Source organism: Puma concolor, chromosome A1 (genome assembly GCF_028749965.1).
Source record: "Puma concolor isolate L17-30 chromosome A1, mPumCon1.1.hap2, whole genome shotgun sequence".
In the NCBI taxonomy this organism is placed as follows: domain Eukaryota; kingdom Metazoa; phylum Chordata; class Mammalia; order Carnivora; family Felidae; genus Puma; species Puma concolor.
Genome location: NC_141667.1, coordinates 60,022,464 through 60,045,878, shown reverse-complemented (window position 1 = coordinate 60,045,878; position 23,415 = coordinate 60,022,464). Strand labels below are relative to the sequence as shown.

The 23,415-nt window shown below is 44.2% G+C and overlaps 1 protein-coding gene and 1 long non-coding RNA gene across 2 annotated transcripts in view; one reads left to right on the top strand and one right to left on the bottom strand.

Annotated features, from left to right (window-relative positions):
• SLIT3 (slit guidance ligand 3) overlaps positions 1-23,415 on the top strand; it is a 594,085-nt gene that overhangs the window by 354,912 nt on the left and 215,758 nt on the right. The gene's annotated exons all lie outside the window — the stretch shown is intronic.
• On the bottom strand, positions 13,088-14,312 carry LOC147584181 (uncharacterized). The gene is made up of 2 exons (XR_015253161.1): positions 13,960-14,312; positions 13,088-13,724 (listed from the first exon to the last, which is right to left on the bottom strand). It is a non-coding gene; the product is annotated as an uncharacterized LOC147584181 (long non-coding RNA).

Below are 23,415 nucleotides of genomic sequence, written 5' to 3'. Positions count from 1 at the left end.
CAGTTGTTTAACCTCTAGGTACCACCTCCAAATGGGAAGCTCCAGGAGAATAGGGATTACCTTTTCATCTTTACCACTGTGGCCCCAGTTCCTAGCACAGGACAAGACCTAGTAGGTGCTCAATAATTATAGGATGATTAACTAAATGACCTACTGATTCCAAAGCCCCCTCCTTTTGCTGACCACCCACCTTGCATCCATTAAGGATCAGCATCAGCATATCACCTGGGCTACGAACAGGGCATTACAAGAAGTCAAATGACATGGAAAGGTGTGTGCTTGTTATCCTGGCATGATCTAGGCTGTTCATGGAGTTAATTTCCTCCCTTCTGTGGACATTTACTCTTTCAGGGTAGAGACCTGTGGTTGGGAGGTCTCTAACCACTTGCTTTGAGTGGAAAAGCTGTGGTCCAGGAGGGGCATGGGAATGAGCTGGCCCCATCTTTGGTCTTGGCCTAATGATTGTTGATTTCTCATCCACAAGTAATGGGATCCAAATACCTTAGTGCCAAGGGGCAAATTTCTTGAGAATCTCTTTGTTCCGTTTCACTAACTTCGCATCCATGTGGTCCTCCCTAGGCTAAGCATCCCTAATTGCGTGGGGAAAACTAATTATAACTATGAGATTCCAGAGCCTTTATTTGCTAGGCCAGGTTCAGTTCATTGTTTGAAATTTGCTTTCAGTCTGATACGTTTTTTTAGTTGCCAAATATAAACAGATTTGCTTCTTTAATGTTTGCCATCTTGGAAATAATCTTTAAACAAAAATCAGACACAAATATAAAGGATGATTCTCAAAGAAACCACACCACAGGGTCTGTCAGGGCTGTGATGGGATTTCTCTGAATTTCTCCAGGGCCCTGGGAGCTCAGAACAGAATGTGCTGAAGCTCTCTTTCCTTGCTTTTCATCGTAACCCTATACATCTCTATTTAGAAAACACCATGAAAGCTGAAATGCTCTCAAACTTCCCTTTTGGCCGGGAGTTAGAGACATGTGTAGACCCAACAGGCTTTTCCATTTAAAAAGATCGTTTCATCAGTATGGCACTGGAACAAAAGAATGGTCAATCAACAGATAATTCTTAAGGTGCTATGGGAGAATTAGAACAAAGGAATGAACAAACCTGCCACAACAACAGAGTAGAGGCTGCACCCCCGACCTTGAGGAAGGTCCTGTCTGGTTGTGGAGATAAGAGGGAATCTAGTGCTAACCAGAGAAGGAACAATCATCCTTGTAGACTGATGAAGTCAGGAAAGGCTTTCTGGAGGAGGTGTGGCCAGAGAGGCCCTCCATGCACAGGGAGGTGGCTCTGGTTTCAGGAAGAAGACCTGCAACTGAATCCTGACTCTATTACATTTAACAGGTAAACCGGGACCAATTATCTACCCTCTCTGAGGTAATTTTTCATCTGCAAAATGACAGCAAGACTTACCTTGTAAGGTTATTCTTGTTGTTTTGTATTTGCAGATCTGTGAGAAAATGTGTATAAGGCATTAGCCTAGGGCCTGGCCCACAATAAGTGCTCAAAAGTAGTTAGACATTTATTGTTGTTTTCATTCCCAAAACAGGCTCTCTTGCCTCTCCCTTTGCACAAGCTCTCTGCCCTCCTAAACCACTCTTGCCCTGTCTCAGAGGCTTGCTTCACTCTCCTTTCGGGACTGAACTTGAATGTCATTCCCTGCAGGAAGCCTCCCCGTCATCCTCTGTGGCTCTGGTAGCCTCATGCCTTTGCAGTTATCACAACGTGGTATCAGCCTGACCTCTGCTGAAGGCAGATGCTGTCACACTGACCTCTGTTTCTTCAGTAATTACGAGTGGAATGAATATATGAGAGAATGGGCTACTTCTCTCCTGTAATTTTGCTGTATGCAAAAAAAAAAAAAAAAAAAAAAAGAGTGAATCCGGAAGTGGATCATCTAAAGACTGGCTATTTAAGGTAGAATCCCAACAAGCGGGAAGGGAAACCAGGCTTGGGTGCCTCAAAATCAGTAGTCTGTCAGCTCTCTAGCTTCATTCCTTAATCAGGAGCTTCCTGTAGGTTAATTGCCCCTTTGGGAGCCCCTAGCGAGTGATTATTGCTGTGCCATCTGCCAGCAGGGCTTGGCCACTTTGGCAAGCAGATCTCTTTAGAAGAGGACCAAACCAAAGTTCTGGTAGGCTTCTGGGAGGCAAATCAAGCCCATCATGCCCTCGGAGTACTGCAAGTCACATATTTATCGGACTCCAGAGCCACTGCTGCCTGGTACAGTGGAACATGAGCTCCCAGCCAGAAAGGGAGAAGATGGACAAGAGGCACCTTCTCCACACCACACCCCATAAACACGGGCCGGATAACGATGACTTCCTCCTTGTCCCTCACTGCTCCGTGTGTCATTCGACTTGTCCCAGACAGGTTCATCCTCTTAAAACATCCCTGTTCTCATGTCCCCCTTCTGCCGCAAGACCTTCCTTCCCTCCCCATTGCTTCTCCTATGAAATCCAAACTCTCCTGTTGGGCCTTTGATGACCTGGGTCTGGTCCCAGATGATCCCAGTCCTTTTTCTCTCTCTTTACCCACACCCATGCTTTGGAGTCAGAGGCCCTGGCCCAAGTCTGGACTCATTCACTTACTAATGGTGCTCTCTAGGGGAAGGCACCCTGCCCTTTAGAGCCTCAATGTGCTCATCCCTAAAAAAGGAACCACGATCTTTGCTTCCTCTACCAATTACAAGAATTAGCAGAGACGCTGGTCAGAAACACTTGGCCAACTGCAAAGTCCTTTCTAACGTGCCAGTGATTATTCGATACCCTCCACTTCAGCCCAGCTGTTCTGTTTCACAACCCCCTGGCTATCTCAGAGTCTTTGCTTATGCTGTTTTCCCCCTCCTATCCTGCAGGATTCTCTGTATCCATTGATGGTGAGTGTTGTCATCTTTCTAAGCTGGCAGTCTTCCCACTTTGCCTGGTAGGCTTGGTGGTGGTATCCATGTGGAAGGCTCCCTTATGGTGTCAGCTGCCAAAGGCTAGGATCTTGTAACAACAGCTGCCACAGCTCTTGTTATGGGAGGCTTCCACCTATGGTTATTCATGTTGCACAGAGTTCAACTCTAGTGAGTGCTAACCAAATCATGGTCTGAGCTGCCAAAGTCTTTATATGTGTGGGGCTGGTTCAGAAGTGTATGGCTTTACTACAAGCAGACCTGGGAGGGTCCCCAGGCTCCCCCATTTTACAGGTATGGAGACAGGGTACAAACTGGCCCCAGTCACACAGCTGGGATGTGAAGGAGCTGGGATCTGACCCCAGTGCTTTTCCCTCCGGGTTTATTGGTGACTGACTATGATGCCCCCCAGGGTGTCCCTCAGCCACATGTTGATTGATTGAGATGAATACACTAGGGCTTTGTCTGCAAACAGGAGGAGGAATTTTGCCACCCAAAAGGGGGGGGGGGGTGGCCAGGAACTGCTGTTCTGTCTCCTTATAAAAGGAGGGGCCCAGGAAGAGAGAGGACTTATAGAAAAGAAACTCATATGTGTATGTTTTTTTCTACTCATTCCCTTCCTGCTCTTCTTATCTAGTGTGGAAGAATAGCTTGAAAAGTTATGGTGCCTTCTACGAAAAAGAAAAGTGTCAGGAATGGAGTAGGGAGTTGTGATTTGGAGCTGAATTGGGAGAAATGGTCCCAACAGGTCCTGCCACCTGCCAAGGAGCTCCAGGCATATGGCAGCCAGGCTCCCCTGCAGCAGGCAGCTTCCCCTTCATCGTCGTCTGTGGTTCTCAGCGGTAAAATGTAGTCCCAATTCTACCATATTTGAAATCATCACCATATCACTGGGAACACTGTGATGGCTACAGGCCAAGCAAACAGGTGGATCTCCTAAAAAGGCAGGATTGTGCCCCTCCCTACACCCTCCCCGCCCTGCCCAGGTCTGTGCCTCAGAGTAGAACTGTCAAAAACATTTTAAAGTCTGGCCCAGTGCTTGGGTACGTGGTGAAAACATGTCCCAGAAGCTATTGAGCCAGACTTTGAAAAGGGAGCCCTCAGGAGTCATCTCAGGCCAGCATGTCCTGGGCCGTTCTCCTTGTACAGAAGCATGTGCTGACATACACTGGTGCCACGAACCTTCTGGCCATACATCGCTGCTTTGTTTGCTGACCCTCAGCAGAACATAGAGGTAGGGCTACTGAAGCCCCGATCACCCAGTACCACCTGGCCCCACCCAGCCCAGGTCTCACCCTGCATTACATGCTCTCAGACACACTATGCCTTTCCTTCCCAGAGAACTTTTATCAAAACTCTCAACTTATGACTTGAATTTTTGTGGAGGGGCAGATGGGATCAAGGTCTCTCTCTTTCATTTCAGCCTTAAGCTCAGTGATGCCAGGGACTGTTTATTTTGCTTATCCCTGTATCCTCAGGTCCTCACATGTTTGGCACATAAAAGATGCACAGTAATATTTGTGGGGTGGATGAACAAGTCAGTCAATCAGTCATTTGTTTTTCAACTCCATCTGATTTTTTTTTTTCCTGAAAGACCATTGCCAGGTAAGGGGCAGTCTAAACTCCATGTGTAGCATATGAGAAGGTGAAATGGAATGCAGTCTTTCTCTTTTAAAAAAAAAATTAAGTTTCTTTATTTCTGAGAGAAGGAGAGAGAGAGTGCGAGCATGAGTGGGGGAGGAGCAGAGAGAGGGAGACACAGAACCCAAAACAGGCTCCAGGCTCTGAGCTGTCCGTACAGAGCCCGATGCGGGGCTTGAACTCGTGAACTGCGAGATCATGACCTGAGCTGAAGTTGGATGCTTAACTGACTGAGCCACTCAGGCACCCCAAGGAATGCAGTCTTTCTTTTTGGGGGATGGGGGGTGGACACATTTTTGGTGTCTGCTGCTCTGACTTGCCTAGGGAATTTGATCTGTGCCCATGTTTCCTCCCCACCAGATCATGGACAATACTAGTAAGACTATTTGTGAGGGACTCCTGGACTTTCTGTGACAGGGGCATGGAGGGCAGCGGGCCTGGGCTGGCTATCACCAGTCAGAGCAGGAGGCTGTATTTGCAGGAGGCAGCAGCTCTGAAGCATTTATCCCCAGAAATAGGCTGTTCCATTTTCCCCAGGCACAAAGCACATGGGTTATTGACCAGGAGGCACATCACTCACGGCACTCGGCACCTTGAAACAGGACAAGAGACTCCATGCCAGGTGGATCAGGCCTCTGGGGGGTCCTGGTGTGAGAATTTCCAGAACTGGAGTTCCACTACCTCCGTGAACTAAGCTGTAGGTGTCAGCTGCGAACTCTTTCCCAGGGTTCTGTTTGCAGACATGAGCTGGGGAGGAGAGTCCCCCAGAGTCCCTTACTAATCCCATTAGTAGGGGTAACAGTGCTGAGGCCTCGTACTTGCTGAGTACTGACTATGTGCCAGATGCCAAGCTCCGCTCTGTCCGTGCTGTCTCCTTACAGCGCTGGCACCTGGAGCCCCATGGGAACGGTTGTCTCCCCTGTGGAGACAAGAAGCTGCGGCTGTGGGAGGTGTGAGTAACTGGCCCAGAATCACCAGGCTAGAAGTGGCAGGGTGCATATTGGAAACCAGATTCCCTGACCTCAGAGCCCCAAGTGTGTCTGCCTGTTTTATTGTTTGCTTACTTATAGGCCTATATCCCTGGCTGGCCTGTGTGGGGAAAGCTGAAAAGGGTGTGATCCCCTCTACACCGATGGCCCTGCCTACAGCGGATGGTCCTCCCCACTTCAGAGCCATCTTTTCTTTAGGCAAAGATGCAGCCATGGGCTCTCAAAGCTGAGCGTGGACTCTGAAATACCCAGTCCTCACCCCCATAAGTGCTGTTTCATCTGGGGGCGTACCCAGGAATCTGTGCTCTCACCTCTGCCCAGAGATGTGGGTGGTAGCTTCCCCCCTGCATCATGCTGCCTGAGCCCTTGTTTCTGTCCCCTGAGGGTGACTTGTCCTGCAGGTCCCTGGACTTGCCATGTGTCCTCCTTGCCTGGCTGAGTTACGTTTAGGTACCAGGCCCAAAGGTGACTGTGGTCCTCAGGGAGGGCACCCTGAGGAATAAACCAGACCAGAGCCTAACTGTAAGGAGGCATCCGCCTCTCCTGCCAGCCTCAGCCACTTCCTAGCAGTTGGTATTCTACCCAGGCACCCGTGTGAGCCATCGGACAGTCTTCCCAGGCACTTCCCTCCCTCATGGGAGCCAGACCTTGTCTGCCCATGCATGAACAGACTCCTCGGGGAGGCTTCAGATAAATAAGCTGCCAGTCAGGAGACACAGCTGTCCCTCTGGAGTAACTGAGGGAGATTTAATCCCAGGAGGTCTTCCAGTTGGACAGAATTTTCCCACTCTGCTCTTCCCTCACCCGTACCAGTCCTGGTTTCAGAGCATGCCTATCTGTGGTCCTGCCTTTCCCACTATCTGCTTGCCCACACAGCTTGGGATGGGCTGGTTAAGCACTCTGTGCCTCAGTTTCCTCATTTGTAAAATGAAGGTTCTGATAACACCTACTCATAGGATTGTTGTGATTATTTAATGACTTAAATCTTATAAAATGTTTAACACAGTATTTCGCATGTAGTAAGCCCTCAATAAAGGTTAGCTATTATCATCATAACAGCAACAATAGTAATAATGCTTAATATTATTATAGGACATTGGATGGGGCTGGGAATCGCTTGCTGGTACCATCTGGAACAGATAACCTATAATAAGCCTTGGTTTCCATATCTATGAAATGGACACAATAATAGTACCTAAGATAGGATTGTTGTGAGAATTGACTAAGTTCTTAGAACAATGTCTGGCAATATAAGCACTTGCCAAATATTAGCTATTATATTATCATTGTTATTACTCAGTATTTTTAATGAATAATTTATTTTTTGTCATTGGTCCAGGCCATTAACATATAACCTGATGGAGAGAGTCATGTTAAGGGTCACAGGCATGTATCACCAGTCCAGGGACTTTTGGGCAGAGGTACTTTGATGACCTTAGCCAGGGTTATTACTCTCTCCATCTATAAAATAGTGCCCATTTCCCAACTTCCTTCCAGAGATATTATGAAGAGAAAACGGGAGAACGGGTGTGAAAGTGTTTTGGTTCTAAAAGTTCTATTTTAAGTAAAGTAGGACCTAAAATATTAATTAGATTCACTCCTGGCTGTTTAAATGTTAAAAAATAAATAAGATATACTCTAAAGGAGAATGTCATGGCAAAAGCTAGAGATTTTTAAATTATGTTTGGCATTTCCTCCTTGTAAAAGTTGTGAGCACCCATCAAGGAGCAAGAAGTGGCCCAGAGGCCAGGTTTCTAAGCAGAGGGAGGACCAGTGGGCAGATATGATTTACACAGCAGCTGCTGCCGCCATCTTCCCTAGGCGTAGTCCAAAAATCCAGTCCTTGCCAGAGATCTGGAGGGACACCAGAGTGGCATAGAAGCCAGGGGCTAATTCTTTACACCTGTGTTTCTCAAAGAGTGATAGTTAACACGATATAAAGATACATGGGAAAACTTTCAAAAATTCATTGTTAGTTTAATGGATAATAGAGAAAAATATAACTCACACATTAAACTCTTGATTTTACTGATATTACTATTTTTCCTCTTTAAATAATTTTTTAAATGTGAGCCAACTTAAAAGGAAGTGTAAGTAAATATGACAAAATCTTGCAAGTGGGGAAAAAATGAGAAAAGTTTGGAAAATGCTACATTAAACAAACCTTTATTGACTACCTATTACACGCCAAGCACTCTACTGGGTCCTGGAAGTGTCACACTTAATAATGTATCATCCCTGGCTTGAAGCTTTCCATCCAGTGTGAGAAACAGCCACATCCACGCTAACTATAACACGATGTGATAGGTGATGTGCCAGCAGTTGAAGAAAGTGCCAAGCAAACCAGATACAGGAGGGATCCATTCCACTAGGTAAATGAGAAGGGCTTCAGAGAGGAATGACATTTGACTGGGTGCTGAACGTGCCAAGTACTCCAGTTAATGGTTGGTGAACAGTACTGTAGTTAACGGTGTCCCTATTGTCACAAAGCTTACATTCTTGCAGGCAAGATAGACTTAAGTCCTAACAGTCAAGGAAATTCATGATGCAAATGCAAGTTTCAATAAGTGCCATAAAGGAAATGAGCTACAGAATAAGGAGGGGCCCTTCTATGGGGCATTGGTCAGAAAAGGTTTCTCTCAAAGGTAAAGCTGAAACATAAATGATAAGAAGCCACTAGCCATTGGAAAAAGTAAAAGGTTTTAAGAGTTTTAAATTGTGGTATAACATACATAACATCACATCTTAACCATTTTTAAGTATGTAGTTCAGTATTATTGAGGACATTTACATTGTTCTGCCAGCAATCTCCAGAACTCTTTTCATCTTACAAAACTGAATCTCTATACCCATTAGATAACAACTCCCTATGTCCCCACCACCCTCAGACCCTGGAAACCACCACTCTGATTTCTGCCTCTGTGAACTTGACTACTCTAGGTACTTCATATAAGTGGGATTATACAGTGTTGGGGGCTTTTTTGTGACTGGCTTATTTCACTTAGCATAATATCGTCTCAAGGTTCATCAGTGTTGTAGCATGTGTCCAAAGTTTTTCCTTTTAAGCAAAGGGCCTTTTAAGGGCCCAATAACAGTCTATGTACATACCAGGATTTTGTTTATCCATTCATCCTGCAATGGACCCTTGTGTTCTTTCCATCCTCTGACCTGTAAAACGTGTTCCTGTGAACATGAGTGTACAACATTTCTTCATGACCCTGATTTCAGTTCTTTGGGGTATATACCCAGAAGTAGAATTGCTGGATCATATGTTAATTCCATTTTTAACTTTTTGGGGAATTGCCATACCATTTTCCACAGCAGCTACACCAGTTTACATTCCCACCAACAGTGCACAGGGGTTCCACTTTCTCCATAATCCCCTCTAAAACTTATTAGGAATTCTTTTTAAAATTGTAGTCATCCTAAAACAGAGATAGTGTGGTATCTCATCGTGGTTTTGCTTTTCATTTCCCTAATGATTAGCGATGCTGAGCATCTTTCCATATGCTATTAGTATATCTTCTTTAGAGAAAAATCTGTTCAAGTCCTTTGTCTGTTTTTTAATTGGGTATTTTTGTTGTTGAGTGGACTTTATGACATACCAATAAAAAGCTGAAAGGCTCTTGAGCAAGGCATTAACATAGATCAGATTGTAGAAATATACATCTGGCAGTAGGAAAGACGAATTGAAGGGTAGAAGCACAAAGTGGGGCTCCCAGGGTTGGTGCTGTGATGGCCCAGTGGAGAACTGTTCAGAAGTAGCACCGAGGCAATTGTTATGACTAAGTGAATAACTGTTTGTGTCTGCTTATGCCTGAAAACCTCATCTCCCAAATCGGAGATCTATGTTCTCTCAGAGAGATGAGCTTCTCAGGACCTCATAGGCTGAGTTGGGTGGGTGGATAGACTCAGTCTTCTTGTGTTTTGGGGAGCTATGGGTTTCCGTTTTATGATGATCCTGATTTCTGAGTCACTGCTCCCGAACAAAAGCACTGTTGTCATTGAGCGACCTGGTGGATGGAATGTAGTCTGTGCAAATCACTTCCTGAATAGTGAGTTGCTGGAAAAGCCAATGGAGATCCCACCTGGGTTTACAGCCAACCCTGTCAGCTGACTTGTAATCCGTTTTCCAGCAGCTAGCTGAGCTCTGAAATGTGTCATTTGGGGCAGTAAGAGGACCTAGACTTCACTTGGTTACTGTTTTTAAATATAACAAATGACATTCTCTTTGTATTAGAACAAGCAAAGAAGCTTAGAATTGACAAACCTGGACTTGACTTTGAAACCAAGCACATCACCTTCAGAACCTTGGTTTCTGCTTCTATAAAATCAGGGAAATAGCAACCCCCCCCCCCTTTATGCATTCTACATATTGCCTAATTCCACGTTCATTCCAACTTCTTCCTTGTGTACTTTTCTATAATGTAGAGACGGCAAAGCTAAAGATGGAAGCTCCCAGACCCTACTGCAGCTCTGGGGTGATTTAATATCTGCCACCTGATACACTTGTGCAAGACTAGAATCCAGAACTAAGTTTACTGGGAAGAGAGGAGTCCTGCCAGGGATCCCTCTTGCTGGTGTGGATACAGAGCCAACTGTTCTGGATAAAGCTTTTAAAATCCCCCTCTGGCAGCTAGATGGTCTGACTCTGGAACCGGCTCTTGGGGCAGTTGCCTCCTGCTTCCCCAGCTTGTGCACTGTAATAGCTCTTTTGGCTGACCAGTTCTGCAGTATTGCTCCCTGGAGCCATCCGACAAGTTAGTAAGCATTTAATCCCATTTGCTACAATATCGATAGATGCTTATAAAATTGTTGGTCGTCTTGTTCAAACTCTCTAGAGTAGCTCCTATTAACCTGTAACGAATCCCAGGCTCATTTACATGGTTTAGGAGCACAGCACAAAATAACAAGCAAACATTCCTCACACTGTTCTTGACTCCTAGAAGATGTTCAATCAATACTGATTGTTTCTGGCTCTGAAATTGGGGGTGATCTCCTCGGTGGAAGATACCACTGCTTTCCTCTATGATGGAACCTCAGAGATATGAGGAAGGGCTTTCTCTACCTTTTCCCTCCACTCTGCCAAATCCTCCCACCTGCTCACTGATCTCTAGAAGGTTTTTTTATTTCAACATTTATTTATTTTAGGGACAGAGAGAGACAGAGCATGAACGGGGGAGGAGCAGAGAGAGAGGGAGACACAGAATTGGAAACAGGCTCCAGGCTCTGAGCCATCAGCCCAGAGCCTGACGCGGGGCTCGAACCCACTGACCGCGAGATCGTGACCTGGCTGAAGTCGGAGGCTTAACCGACTGCGCCACCCAGGCGCCCCTAGAAGTTTTTTTTAAAAAGGAAAAGACTTTCTCATTTAGACTAAAGACTCAAAACTCAAATGTTCCTGTATTCATTACACTGGCTTGAGTTGAAAAGAGGTGCAGTGGTTGATTTGGGCTCCTATGCTAAAAGGGGGATTTGAGGATGAAGGAGGGAGAGTGTGGAGGGTACTGGCTACAGGCGAGAAGCAGGACACAGGAAGGGAAGCCAGACAAAGACGGGAGCTAGGGATGCCCTTCATCCTAAAGGCCTAGAGTTAGGATACTCATGCCAATACATGGCCACTTAATCCCTTTCTGTGGCCCCTGTGAACAGCTGGAAGTTGGCCAGAATGGCTGAAGTGCCAAGAACAAGGGGATCAGTGACACGAAGGGAGACTGGAGAATTAGGCAGAGGTCCAATCAGGCAGGGTCTTGTGGACCAGTTTAAGGACTCTTATCCATGGTTGACCAGTGTTTTCTGTAAAGGGCCAATCTCTATCATAACTATTCAACTGTGCTGTTGTGGCACAGAAGCAGCCATAGACAATACATAAACAGGAGGCTGAGTTCCAGAAAACCTTGTTTCAGGCAGCAGGCTGGATTTGGCCCATGGGCCATAGTTTGCTGACACCTGGCCTAGTCTAAGGACACTGAGAAGCCTTTAAAAGCTATAAGGAAGTTACCTAATGATGTTTATGTTTGTGAAAGAGCTCTCTGGCTCCAGGGAGGAGAGCTGATTGCAGGGAACAGAGGCTTTGGAGTAGCCCCAGAAGAGATGGTGATGGCTCAGGTGAGAATATGGCCAGTGGATAGACAAGTTGATTGCACAGACACTTGGAAGTGTACATGATAGAGCCTGGTGATTGGATGGGTACAAGAATCAAGGAGAGGGAAGCATCAAGACTAATGCCCAGGCCTCTGGCCAGTAGAATGTTCTGAGTATCAGTTTGTTTTACCCTTCCTTGTTTCTTCCATCTAATGATCTGTTAAACCCTTTCCCCAAAACACTCTCAATCCCCTCCTTCTGTTTCTGCTTATGGGCTCTCTATCATTGTCCCAGTCATCAAGACTCCAGGCTGGAATCATCCTTGACTCCTTCTCTCCTATGAGTCCTGCTCTTTCCTAATTAAGTACATGAGCTGTCAACTCAGCTCCACCATCTGCAATTGCAACCACCCCCTCTCTGTGACCTTGATCTCTCACTCTTCCCCTTCCAAACCTCTTGGTCTTGGTCTGAGCACATTCCCATGGTGCACATTCCCACCTCTGCAGATTTTAATTCATATTGGTTCACACACTCCACTTACTGTGCCTACGTAGGATTGATCTTCTTTGCAAAGACCAAGACCTCCCTTTGAAACCTTGCTCCTTGACACAGTAACACTACAGAATGGGGCCAGTTGCTTAACTTCCGAAATCCTTAGTTTGCTCATCTGTAAAATGGAGTTAACTTTATTAATATGAGTATTAGCATATTGCTATGAATACTAACAAAGAAAACTCACAGAATCCATTTAGAATATGACAGATGTTCAGTAAATATTACTTTCCTTCTCCCACACTCCCAAAGGGGGTTAAATAATTTGGGGGGGGGAGTTAAATAATTAAGCAAAGGGCACCTGGGTGGCTCAGTCAGTTGAGTGTCCAACTTCAGCTCAAGCCATAATCTCGTGGTTTATGAGTTAGAGCCCTGAATCAGACTCACTGCTGTCAGCACAGAGCCTGCTTTGGATCCTCTAGCCCCTTGTCTCTCTGTCCTCCTCCCCTGCTCACACTCTGTCTCAACATAAATAAAACATTTTAAAAAATAAATGAACAAGCTTTTATGGATAAAGTACTTAGAATAGTGTCTGACACCTAGTATGTGCTCAGTAAAGATTGACCAACTTTTTTCCTATTTAATGTAAACATCAGGTAGAGTTATAAACTGTTGTCCCTCTGCTTGTCATTCCATCATTATGATAATCAGTTTGGGGAACTTGCGGATCAAGAGTGGGGGTGGGGAAGCAGCTTGGAGCAGGGACGGAAGACGATGCAGCTGGAGACGAGAGTAGGGCACTAATGGTGTGCAGTTCCCAAAATCAACTTCACCTAATTTTTAATTTTGCTAATGGCTAGTCTTTATTTGAGATGTCATGCTGAAATAACTCTTTTAATAAAGGAAAACTAATGCACTCATTCCCCCCCCCTTCCTCTACATCAGCAAGGACTTGGTGCAATGATGTATATCACCCTTTTATTTTAATTAAGCATATAGCTGTGAGAGGCTTGTAAAAATGTTGCCAACAGAGAAATGCTTTAACGGACGTGAACTTGAGGTTGGCTTGTCCCATATATCTTTACTACATAAAATTGCCCTCTTCATCTTGCACGTGAGGTGAATAGATGAGCCCCAGTGAGCACCTCTGGGGTGGAGGAAATAGGGTGTTTGGGAACATGAAGAGTGTGCTGTTGCTAGCATTTTCAGGAAGACTGAGAAGAGAAGAAGAAAAAGGAAAGCTGTTTTCTGTGCATGATCACGTGCAGGGAAATATCCCCTTTGAGGTTTTCTATCATTTGCCCTCCACGTGTCACATGACAGATGGTATCTAAATGCACAGATTTTGAGGGGGGCAGAAATCGAGTTTTAAATCTGAGACCTGGGATCAAATTCCAGCAGTCCAGTTCCAGAGCCTCTGCATTCAGTCATTGTGCTAAGCTACTCCCCCACTGACGGGGCATAGCCAGGTGTCCTGGTGAGAAGATTGCAGGTATTCCGTGAACTGTAGATGAGTGAGTGATGCAATGTGCAATGCTTTGTAACTAGTAGATCAGTGAGTGCAGCATGGAAGGCTGAGTGTGGGGTGTCTGTGATTCCTATTTAAAAAAATATATAGGGAGAGAAACTCTGTTTAAGCCAGGAAAAGAGAGAGAGACCGAGAAACTGACTAACACAAAAGAGGTTTTAAGGGAAGAGACCACACACACACACACACACACACACACACACACCCCTCGTAGAGAAGTAAGCTTGTCCTGGAGGAGGGAGAAAGAAGGCAGCGGTTTGGGAAGCAACGTGGAAACTCCCTGAATGCCCACACTCTCCACTCACGAGGGCTGGAAAGCGCATTAAAACTGAATAAGGAAGTTGGTGAGATGTAGCCCCACGGGGGCATCTGTATTCCCTCTGTGCAGCCACAATTGTCTCAGTGGTGAATAATTCATTCTGAGATTATCCTCCCAGGCTCTAGTTAAGTTGTGCTTGCTCTCTGCAAAATCGGCTGGGTGTACGAAGCTGTTGTGCAGCATCGTGGAGAGGGGAAGTTCATAGAAGCAGGGTCTCCACAGCTGTGGGGGCTCCAGGTTGCTGAAACCTTTCACTCCCAAAAAGAAGCCAAATGCATCCAGTCAGCATGTTTATCTTCCCCGAAGGCAGGTTTGACTTCCTTACTTTGTAGCCTTTTATTTTCCTCTTCTAGAATTCTGTCCAAATGGAACTAGACATCCCAAAGCTGTTTATCTTCTAGAATCAAGGTCATTGTTACAGAGAGTTTGCTGTTCCAGAAACTGCGTTCTATAGATTCATGCTAGAAAGAAATGACAGTCACTCCCATGTAGTAACAGCCAAAACCCCCATTTGATTTTATACGTTCTAAATCATTTAGTGTGTACTACTGATTATGAACATTGACTTTTCTCAAAGTGAAGTCCTTTAATAGAAGAAAGCATATTAAGTAATATCATTTTGAGAGTAGATCACCAAAACATGTCATGGGAAAAAGTTCTTGGCTTTTATGTTCCCACTTTTTATCAATGAGGAAGTGACTTTAAACAATAATATATAGAATCCAAAATATAATTTATTGTTGAAAAATTAAGGCACTTGGTGGTATTTAACCCGGAAAAGAAAAGCCTAGCATGTTGTTCAACTTATCTTTATTAAATAAGGCACTTTCAGAAAGCAAAGAACAATATTATTTTTATAAAAATCAGGTATTACCTAATCTTATGATATAAAAGTTCCTCTCTACAGAGATAGCCATTATTAAAAGCTTGAGTATCTTTCCAGAAAGTTTCTATGCCTGTTCAAATGGAATCAGATTATATATTGTTTGCAAGTTTGCTATTTCACTTAACAACATATCATGGCAACATTTCCATGTCTGAACAGAATTCTCTTTGAAAAAACTGCTTGGTCTTCTCCTGTCAAGATGCACTAGAATTTAGTTTAACATTAACCAGGCAATCACTGATAGAGATTTAAGTTGTTTCTAGCATTGCTGAGACAGTATTGTAGTAAACATCCTTATGCATCTATCTTTGTACATTACTCTGAGTATATTTATAGGATAAATCTCTAGAAGTGGAATGGCTGGGGCAGAACATTTTTAAGAAAAAAATGAAATGGGCACAAATTAAAGCCAGGGTTCTTTGAGCTAGACAAAAGTAGAGTTTTGCCGTCCCTATATAACCTTGGATGCATCACTGAGGCTGTGACGTCTTCTTTTCCAAAGAGCTTTAGGAAGAACCACCCCCTGTCCAGGCCCAATGCAGCATTGCCGCATCAATCCTTGGGGAAGCTGTAGCCACGCCACACGTCTGTCCATGGATCCACACCGCTGAGAGCTCAGCTTTTCCACCTGACTATAATTAATGGCAAGTGCAAGGAAGTTGTTGGAAACGCAAATCGGGTTCACAAACCTCTTATAAAATATCTTCTAAAAGCCCTCACCTCACTGCAGCCGTTGACAACATGGCTGGGGCCTCAGTGACAACTGATATACGAACTTCCTTTACCAAAGTATTACTAGCCCCAGGGACCCTTTAAATCTCATTTTCTTTTGCTTTTACCCAAGTCGGAACACTAGGCAGAAATGCATATATATGTAAGATGAATACAGTGCACAGTTGAGATTTCTCCTGCTATGAGTCTCTCCACACCTTGAATTTTGGACTCTCAAGCCGTTTTTAAGTGGGGCTTCATTTTTCTTCCCTGTCATTACCTGATTTCATCTGAAAATCTCAGCGTGTGGTTCTCTTTTCCTTTAATTCAGTAGATTTGGCATTGCTGTTTATTATATCAACGTGACATCTATCTAATATAACATCTTTGAAGCACCAGGATGTTTAAAAAAGCAGGGGGGGGGGGAGAGCTTAACTCTTCAAGGCTAACTGGAGACTTTAAATTTATAGAGGTGACTTTAGCCCTTTGTAGATCTTCCTCTAGATAGAAATATATTTGTAATCAAAATGATAATCCATATTCCCTCATTCCTCAGCTGAGATGAATGGAAAGAGACTTGGGGGAAGGCTGAGCTATTTATTCACAGATTGTTTAAAGTCAGAGTTAGTCTGTCTTGGGAGAAAAGATTGTATTAGCTTGATAAAGCTAACCCTTTCAGCCTGGGGGAGAAAAATTACACAATAACATCACAAAGGTTTCCTTGGCTTCTCTCAAGAGGAATTAGATTTTCACACACCAAAACCTTCCATAGTGGAGGGTATGCTTCTAGAGATAATATGGACATAAAGGCAATACCAGATTTTTCTTCTTTTGATGGGAAGGAGGAGACATTACAACAGACCCCAGGATTTAGAGAGAAGGCTGGCAGGGAGCCACAGGGGCATGGTGGAAGGGCTATGGCCGTCTTTCTTCAATACAGACAGTATCTTGGAAAAACCTGTCATTAGTGTCTGTGGCCAGAGGTGCCTTGTTTGGAGTTCTGGTTGGGATTCTTCAGCATGGAATATCAATAAGAAACAAATAGGGGGCTTTGACTATGATTTATGTCAGGAACCAGTCCTTTCGTTTCCTGCCGTGCCACACACAGATTGGGAAGTAGGCAAGGAAGCAAGCTGATGTATACAGTCAAGGCAGGAGGCACAAGACAGAGCTGAGCAGGAGGGGTTGGAGCTGTTAAAATCTGGCTTGTAAATCTCAAGGTGTGAGAACACTACGACTTAGCTAGAAATTGCTGTTGACTCTGACCCTGGAACCTAAGCTCACTCTACATTTGAGCTTAGATAGGGTGTTGATTTCAGATTGTTTTTTAGTCTTTCAGGCCCTCAACCTGATGATGATTAAGCAATAATGCTGGGGGCCGTCTGTTCCTAGTTACTCATCATCCCACTGGAGGGATAGAAAAACTCCTATTTAGTACTCCCTTCATTTATTTCTGTCTCCTTTGTACCTCTGAAGCTGAACATATTAGTCATGTTGTATGACAAGGATCACAGGGGCATTCCCAGCTGTTTGGAAGGAGACAGGGAGAAATGACAGGCAGAGAGGCCACTATCAATAATACAAAGCACCACAGGTGAGGTGTGTGGCATTTTGGTGTTGTCAGCAAACTAGCCAGATCCCAGTCAATCTCTTGTAGGAGGTGTGCCCAGTGGACTTGAGAAAAAAGTTGCCTGGAGAAAGAGTTGGGTAGAGGGGCAGGTGAAAGACTCCACGTAAGACTGAGAAATACATTATTTCTAAAATTGACAGTCCTTTTTGATGAGTTAAGTGGAAGCGAGTTATGATCTAAATCAATAGAATTGATAATTTTTTCATCTTGAAAGGTTAACCGTATTTTTGACACTCCCCTATCTCCCAAGCAACTTGGCTTTTAAGAAAAAAGAAAAAAATCCTCTGGGCAAGGAGCCTCAGATACACTTAATTTAGGGCTGATGTTTATGACTGGTCATTGACCTTGAAATTCCATTAGTGCTAATGAAGGACAGTGCTGGATGCGTCCTGCCCGGAGACGGGAGTCCGGTAAGTGACAGGCTTGGCGCCTGGAGCACCGCCCCCCCTCCTCCAACTCCACGCTCAGCTAGATCTGACTTCCCCGGGTCCTTCTGCCTCAGCCAAAGCTCTGTCCTGCAGGCCTTCCAGACAGCCTCCCCCTGGCTGCAGGTCCTCCTGGACCTTCCTCCCAGAAGAGAGGAGAAAAGTCCTATTAGAGTGAGTTTATTGTTTGCTGTATCTGCTTCTCCTTTCCCAGAGCCCTGGAATTCAAATGCAGATATGCAGCTGGCATCCTAAAATTTTCCATCTGAAAGAGACAAAGATAACCGTTGTGAATATTTTGCTGCTGGTGGGGTTGCTACTGTTGTTTTGCCAAAGTATTTTAAAGTAAATTATGGACATTGTGACACTTTTTATTCCCAAATATTTTAGTATGCCTCATTAAAAAGTAAAAATATGCTCTTCCACAACTATAACACCATTATCATGCTTTTAAAAAATGAATAATTCCTTAGTATCATCCAATATCCAGGCGATATTACAAGTCCCCCATTATTCTAAAAATATTTTTTTAGCAACGGGTTTGTTCAGATTACAAACCAAACGGTATGCCTGTTGCATTTAGCTGTTATTCCTTTTTAGGTCTAGAACTATGCTGTTCCCTACAATAGCCTCTGACCACAAGTAGCCTCTGGCTTACAAACACTTAAAATGTGGCTAGTCCAAATTAAGACATGCTAGAAGTGTACAAAACATACCAGATTTCGAGGACAGTATCAAAAGCAAATGTCAAATGGCTCATTAACAATTTTATATTGATTCTGTGTTGAGATTATAATATTTTGGATGTCGTGGATATAATAAAATATATTAAATATATTTCAGGTGTTTCTTTTTACTTTTCTAACGTGGCTACTAGAAAATCTAAGATTCTGTAGGGGCTGGCATTTGTGGCCCATGTTATGTTTCTATTGGATAGCACTGGTCTAAAAGATCACCCTCTGCTTTTAATCTGGAAGAGTTTCTTCCTCTGTTTTTCTCTTGCCCTTGACTTATTGAAGAAACCAGGTCCTGAGGTATGCCCCATCTTTGGGATACTTTTTTGATGGCTCCTGTATGCTACAGTTTAACTTCTTCCTCTAGCCCTAGATTTCTAACAGCTGGTTAATTAGGCTTGCTTAGATTCAGGTTTCAATTTTTCCCCAAGAAGCCTCCACGAGTGACACTGAACTTCAGAGTACCACCTCAGGATGCCCCTAATCTTTGTCTCCTTGCTAAGATTAATCAAGGAGTTAGGTGGTTACTATCTGATCCCTTTCTTGAAAAGATGCTTTTCCACCCTCATTACCAGCAATAAGCTGTGACCAAGTATTGGGCACCCTGAATCTGCCTTTAACTTAATGATTTAACATTCATTGGTGACTGTTGCCTGAATTAATTATTTAATTGGAGGTTAGGTTGCAAAATGACTTTTTCTACCATCTGTTTAGGTCTGTTAGTTATAATTTACATGTCAAGAAAAACTCAAAACCTAGACCATTTGGTTACTGTGAAACACCGTTCCTACAGGAGAGACCAGATAAGGTGCTTGATGCCTTCTCTTTACGAGTTTTCAGAATAAAGAGTTGTAGAGTGGTGACAAGTGAATTTTTTTTATTTCTCTTCTTGAGTAGTACTGTGTACGTAGGGATTTTTGTACATTAAATATCAAGTAGGATTTTACACTTTTAAATTCGTTCCCAGCACCTAAAAATCCAGAAAAAGAAATCTAGAAATTTTGCTTTAAAATCTGTAGTTCTGGGGCTCCTGGGTGGCTCAGTTGGTTAGGTGACTGATTTCGGCTCAGGTCATGATCTCACAGTCTGTGGGTTCGAGCCCCACGTTGGGCTCTGTGCTGACAGTTCAGAGCCTGGAGCCTGCTTCATATTCTGTATCTCCCTCTCTCTGTCTGCCCCTCCCCAACTCACGTTCTGTCTCTGTCAAAAATGAATAAACATTAAAAAAAAATTTTTTTTAAGTCTGTAGTTCTGAATTCCCATGGGAAACTGGGAGCTCAAGCAACAGAGGGCTCACATGTTCACCACGCCCCAACCCCCACCCTCCACCCTGGCCCCCCGGAGCCATCTGGAGGGGAAACTCAGTCCTCACACAGGCCATCTGCACCCTGCCCCCAAGTTAGGTTCTCTGCCTCATCCCTGTAATTCGTTGTGTGACCCTGAGTCCACCTGATGTCATGAATAAAGAAATAAAAGTACAGAGAGAAAAGCCTGGCTGAGGGTTAAACAGCACAGTGAGGGGCGGAGGAACTAGAAGCCAGGTTTCCTCCCTCCCAGGAGGGACCACTGGGTTCATACTCTGTAACCAGGAGGCTGTTCCCAGAAAGCCTAAGTAACAGTACAGCAGCTAGAGGAAGGCGCCCATTCGGTGTGTGCTCTGTGTTGTCTGCATGCAGATGACAGCTTAATACTGCTGCTACTGTGGTTCTCTCTGACTGTGATTAAATTTTCCCAAATCCTGGGCAGACTCTGATGCTGCCCACAGCATTAGCCCTCCTTGGGGACCATGACCTGTGGAGTCTATGTGAACTACTCAAAATAAATAGGATTAGTACAACCTCTTTGGAGACCCCTTGGGCAATATTTATCAAAATTTTAAGTGCATATACCCTTTAAGACCCAGCAATTGCACTGCTAGGAATTTTTCTAACAGATATATTCACAAAATATTCCAAGATGTGTGCGCCTTGAAGTTCACTGTCCTCGCAGAGAACTGGAAGCTGCCTTCACTAGGGGACCAGTTAATAGTTTATGGCACATCCATATATAAAGGAATAGCACGTGGTCATTTAAAAGAGTTAGCTAGACCTGCATGTGCAGATATGGGTGAGGTACAGTGAAGTTTAAAAGGTACCATTAAGTTAAAAAAGGAAAATGTAGAATAGTGTGTATATTATTTTCTTATTTGTGCTTATTTTAAATAATATGTATAAATGCCAGTATATGTAGAAAGACATTTTCAAGAAAGATACACAAGAAAATATTAAAATCTTCATAGGTAGAGACTAGAGGTCAGAGTGAAGGCAAAAAATAATTGGTTTTACTCTCCATTTTGTATCCTTATGGATTTTTTATGGACATGTATTAGTTTTTTAAATATTAAATTTATAGGGGCGCCTGGGTGGCTCAGGCAGTAATGCATCCGACTTTGGCTCTGGTCATGATCTCACAGTTTGTGGGTTTTAGCCCCGTGTGGGGCTCTGTGCTGACAGCTTAGAGCCTGGAACCTGCTTCGGATTCTGTGTCTCCCTCTCTCTCTGCCCCTCCGCTGCTTGCACATGCACGCTCTCTCTTTTAAAAATAAAAACATTTTAAAAAATATTAAGTTTATAAACAAGTTTGAGTATTCAACTCAAGCAGCTGGGTTAGGGGAAAACCAGTGGGTGCCGTTCTTTAAATTTGGTCTTCTGGTCAGAAGGGTAGTCGTGTTTCTCAAACCAGCAGCAACCATAGATATACACCGAGCAAGATGCAGCAGGGGAGGTATTGGCAAGTGGTAAGGAGCTTGCTGTCAAATTAGGGAGAAAAGACTGATGGACCTAAAGTGATTCAAACAAGGGCCTCCAGTCTGGAATGAAATGCTCATCTTGGCTTCTAGGCTGTTGGTGCTTCAGAATACAGAAGAGAATCTGTTATCAGGAGATAGGGCAGGTCTGGGTGGAATCTCAAAGCCAAATGTTCAGTAATAGGTGCATCCAGGCTGGATAGGCATAGAGAAGTGGGAGGAAAGTCTGGGGACAGGGTGGGTAGGACAAGAGCAGTGGAGCTGAGGATGATGGAGTGGGGGGGGGGGGGCATTCAGAAGGTTCAAGGGCTTTGGTTTGGTGGGACACGAGTTTACAGCCCAACTTGGTCACTTGTTGAGGAGCTATAAGCAAATATTGTAAAGTATATAAACAGTTGTAAAGTATATACAGTTCCTTCAGTTGTAAAGTGTGGAAACTCTATCCTAGAGTCATTAGAGGAATGGAAGGGTCTGATGTACATTCAGTGGTCAGTCCATGTGGGACACACACCCCAACTTCTGGTGGGGCACGTGGACATGGAGGAAAAGAGGGGGGCTCAAAAAAGGGGAAGTGAGAGGAAGCATGTGGTAAAGATGGCTCAAAGCCTGAGGGTCTGGCTCCAATTCCTCACTCTACTGCCTTCCTGGCTGTACTGTGGGAGGCTTCCCTGACCTCTCAAATCTCTGGTTTTCTTGTCTGTTAAATGGGGAGAAAGTGAAAAAACTGGGACATCTTAAGTACTTGATAAAGGGGAGTGGTGGTTGTGCAAATGAAGATCAGTTGGAAAAGTTGAGGGTAGTCTGGCACAGACAGCCTTGATTTTTACACAGGCTAGGTTTGGGGGCAGTTTCAAAACACTGTTACAGAAAATCCTCTCTAAGACCATATAGGGGCACCAGGATGGCTCAGTCAGTTAAGCAAGCATTCAACTTTGGCTCAGGTCAGCGTCCAATATGGACTGAAGTCATGATCTCATGGTTTGTGGGTTCGAGCCCCACATCAGTGTCTGTGCTGTCAGCATTGAGCCTGCTTCAGATCCTTGGCCTCCCTCTCTCTTGGCCCCTCCCCTGCTCATGTGCCCTCTCTCTCAAAAATAAAAAGACTGTCTAAGACAGGGCACCTGGGTGGCATGGTCGGTTAAGCATCCGACTTCGGCTCAGGCATGATCTCAAGGTTCGTGAGTTTGAGCCCCACATGGGGCTCTGTGCTGACAGCTCGGAGCCTGGAGCCTCCCTCTTTCTGCCCCTCCACCACTCATGCTCTCTCTTTCTCCCCCAAAAATAAATAAACATTAAAAAAAATTTTTTAAATAAAAAGACTGTCTAAGATAAGTGTGGCAAGAGGGCTAAGACACAATGAAGAACAAGGTTTCTCCAAAAAGTGATTCAGACGTGAATCTGAATCGGCTAAAGCTCTGAACTGCCGCTTTGATCGCTCTAATCCTGACGACAAATGTGCCATCTAACATAAATCTCCCTTGTTCTGAAATCAGGCTGGAATTATTTAGAAAGGCAATCAGAGGATGGCTAAATGATGGCCACTTCTTATTGCTAGAGTACATGGATATGTTTTCATTATGCTAACAAGACTTGGTGTGGTGAGAGTGTTTCAAGGAAGAATTTCCTAAGCCCTGCATTTAATTTACATTTTGCAAAACCCCATTTTTAATCAGACTCTTTATTAAAAGCATACTCATTGGGAGCTAATGGTAAGTTAGAGAAAATAAGTTTAAATCCACAGTGCAGCTGTTCTCCCACGTGCACTAGTTACATTACACCAGCATTTGGAGATTGTACAGAAACAGGAGAACCTAACAGGACAGCTACTTCAGCTCAGATACCCCATAAATTATTCAAAACGTACGCACTGCGGTCTAACATACATATATCTGCTACGTACGTAATAATTATTCCCTCACAAGTGTTTTTAATCATTTGGTATTTAATTACTGCGCGCTATTTGTCTTGGGAAGGCAGTCTGAGATGGGAGTTAGGGCAGAGAGAGGAGGCTGGCTTTCATCAAACCAATGGAGAAACCGCTTGATTTTAAACACAGCTTTTTTTGCTTTTGTACCTGGTGCAAAACATTAGGCTGTACTCTCTGTTTCCCAGAGTCTAGGATTTTCATTGGTGTTTTCTTTACAAAGGAGGGATGGGGGCTGTGACTTCCCTCCACAGTCTCCCAGGCGGGGCTCCAGATGCCCTTCTTAAGGAGACAAAGCATAAACTGCATTTTATAAGAGGTTCTATTTGCAGAGGTCATTTTGATCA